The 3452-nt window shown below is 43.3% G+C and overlaps 1 non-coding gene across 1 annotated transcript; it reads right to left on the bottom strand.

The window, feature by feature from the left end:
- Nucleotides 1-423: 423 nt before the first annotated feature.
- On the bottom strand, nt 424-498 carry Trnal-caa. Its single transcript has one exon. It is a non-coding gene; the product is annotated as a tRNA-Leu (tRNA).
- Between the last annotated feature and the right edge of the window lie 2954 nt (nt 499-3452).

The raw sequence follows: 3452 nt of genomic DNA, 5'->3' as shown, positions 1-3452 counted from the left end.
GCCGATCAAAACGTTTTCGTTCAAAGGTTGTACTGTCCAGAATCGGTATGCCGCTCAGGCAAAATCGCCTTGAGCATTGAGGCAATCATCCCACCAATGCACAAGGTTGAAGATATCCATTTGGTGAAATACCTCATCCAGCTGCGTGAAGAAGCCCGTAACCGCCTCCTGCACATCGCCGTCTGTAAGGAATCGTCGACCCTTCAACACCTTTTTCTCAGGGAGCGAAGGCGCAATAATTGCATTGCTACAGACTATAGAACGGGTGCTCGAGTGTTTCCCACTTCAGTTGGTCCGTAATGGATGAAGTTTGCCTTCCAAAACAACCAGCGTCTTGTATTGCATTGCGACCAGCACGGAACTTGACGCGCCATGCTGCCCGGTTAACATCCTTCGTTGAAAATTCCTGGCAGGTTAAAACTGTGTGCCGGACCGAGACTCGAACTCGGGACCTTTGCCTTTTGCGGGCAAGTGCTCTACCAACTGAGCTACCCAGGCATGACTCACGCCCCGTCCTCACAGCTTTACTTCTGCCAGTAACTCGTCTCCTACCTTCCAAACTTTACAGAAGCTCTCCTGCGAACCTTGCAGAACTAGCACTCCTGAAAGAAAGGATATTGCGGAGACATGGCTTAGCCACAGCCTAGGGGATGTTTCCAGATCTCATTCTGGAAACATTCTTCTTTCTCCGATAGATGCCTACCGGCGTTTGTTCTTCGCCAGCCAAGAGAAGAATTACAGCATGTTGGTCCTGTTTGGACGCATTTGGTAACAACGTCGTCATTCCCACATTTACCGCGCGCATGTCGGAAAATACTAATCGCTTGCCTATATGAAGTACTTATACGCACCCATCAGTCGCGGCAAGTTGCATTTAAGCTACAGTAACTCCTTCAAGCGGTAACTGTTTCATCGCCTCCTTATAATATCTCATCCCTTATTCTCATAACCTGTACGAAAGACAGATGATTGTAGGAGTCTTCATCAAACTCCTTATTCTCAACAGTTACTCAACAAGGTTTTGCCATCGGCTTACTTTCAAAGCTTCCCATTAAGCTTCCTGGGCATCAATAATACACTACCGTACCTCTTGTATGTGACTTCTCCGATTCTAGCACTATCTCTCTGAATTTATTCGATGCTTTCTATCATTTTTTTTCAAGAGACCCCTAGTACTGGAATAATATTCTAGAATGTCGTCATTAGCATATTGTGTATATAATATTCTATGCAATTGTAATGTACTTTGTAACTAACCTGTTACGGGTTATTCCTTATTATTGGGAATGGAAATACTTATTGCTTATGAAGTCAACGTGAGAAGAATAGGGTCGCCACCGACTCTAACCATACAACTAATCAAAGATTTGGTCGAGTCGGAAAATAAATTAGTTTGATCACAGACCAAAAACTCACGAACATGCATACGTTGTTATGTCGCTCATATGGGATACGATGTAATTAATAGTGTTCCCCGTGCACTGTTCACGACAATCAAACATTTAAAATAAAATAGCAGATGCAAGAACACTGTGCAGAAAATCAGCTCCCAGCAACACACCTGAAAATAAGACTTAATCTACAGCATTTGTTATAAAATACAAGGGGAGACTAATCACTGGACCTGTGCACAAGGAAACGCATTGGATGTGCTAACGGGAAAGCTACGAGGTGAGTGGCTTAGGCGCAAAAACGTAATCTCGAAACACAAGAGAAAATTGTAGATAAAATCATTTATTCCTAAGATAAGGATATGAGGCATGTACACGATTCCTGATAACACGTGGTTTGTGGAGACATTTTCTAGGTATAGTGCCAAATTCCGACAATATCACATCACACAATCATGTTAACATTATCTAAAACAAACATGCGATCGGACAGTTAGTGATACCGGTAGCCCAACAACTATAATGTTCTACCACGTGGTTGGCTCCCCACGGACGAAAGACTCATAAATCAAGGAAAATTTACGATAGGGCAAGGCTCTAAATATTCAGAAAGGTGAAATCTTATGCAGGCACAGCTGAAGGCAAACAGACATTCATACAGAAGCGAGTGCTCACTTCTTATCGACACCTTTGTGTGGCGCTCTTCCGGCGGATCCAAGTCTGCTACAGAAATTTGCTAAAAGAAAAATCTGCCAAAGTTTTGCATTCCTCGCTGCGACAAGGCAAAGCAATCTTCCAGATCTGAACAGCGAGACCAAAGGCTAACAGCTCTCCCCTCGCCAAGTAACAACGCGCCTCGCGGTCAGTCTAACTCACCCTTCTTCGACTGGAGCACAGCTGTGGACGCTTCCCGTACCGGCGGCAGACTGCCTTCCGCTCCTCCAGCCTCTTCCATGCTTCGCATGGCCCGGAAATCCCAAATATGCCATTTCCGCCACCAACCTAACGCAGGTGGATTTCTCACAAGTAGCGAAAACCTCTTTGCCTACTTGACCACTACGAGAGTTGGCTATTCTGTACAACTGCTGCTGAATCTGTACGACTATCGCAGACTTTCTGCAGCAGACTACGCCACCGTCTAGCAACGTGACACACAACCACATTCATTCAATCACACCACTATGAGAGTAAAGAGAATAGAGAAACGAGGAAAAGAAAGAGAAACGGTAATGAAAATGGGCTACCGGACTAATGAAAGGTGGCTACAGGACCCTTCAACTTCTCCAAAACCCTTTCAATAAATATGTCCACCCAGTATGTAAGATGTGTAAGAAGGCGAAATGCCCTTATATTTCAAGAAGAAAATAATAGGCTCAAATCCAAAGGAGGCACGTGCAGGCGGATGTGAATTAGGACTGTTGATATTTTTAAAAATATCGGCAATCCGGTATATCGATATTTAAAAAAATATCATTATGGGCCCTCGATATATGGAAGATACTATCTGAAAAAATATCGACGTACCCTCCTATAAAAGTATCGGTTGCATATTGTAAATATACTTCCGATTTTAAAGCTGTATATTTAAGTATTGATTTATCATTAGAAATTGTGTACATCAACCTTAGAGCGAGAATTGAAAGGAAAACGACGCAAGTTCACGCTTGGTGATAACCACTTTGCTAACAATGGTAACCGCTTGTAAGCAGCACAATAAAAGGTACACGATGGGTCCGTCGTTCGGTTTCGCCACATACCGGATTTATCTGGAACACTTCATATCGACTTCCTTGTCTTTCTTTTTTTTTTGTGCAAATGCTAGCGACCTAGCACTTGTAGTGTCAAAACTGCATACGTGAAGTTAAACGCCTGAATTTCTATTGGTAGCGCCTAGCGCCGATAACATCAACATTCCCCCTCACACGACTCTGCCGAATCTTGTCATTTACATTTTTTTCATCATTTTCAACAACTGTTTTTGAAGAATTCCGATGTGAAGAAATAGCACACTACTTGCGTTAAAAATGTCTTTTACCGCAACTGGCGTGCTATTTCTTCACA

Source organism: Schistocerca americana, chromosome 8 (assembly GCF_021461395.2).
Source record: "Schistocerca americana isolate TAMUIC-IGC-003095 chromosome 8, iqSchAmer2.1, whole genome shotgun sequence".
Taxonomy (NCBI): Eukaryota; Metazoa; Arthropoda; class Insecta; order Orthoptera; family Acrididae; genus Schistocerca; species Schistocerca americana.
The sequence above is the reverse complement of the archived record's forward strand: the minus strand, read 5'-3'. Positions and strand labels throughout refer to the sequence as shown.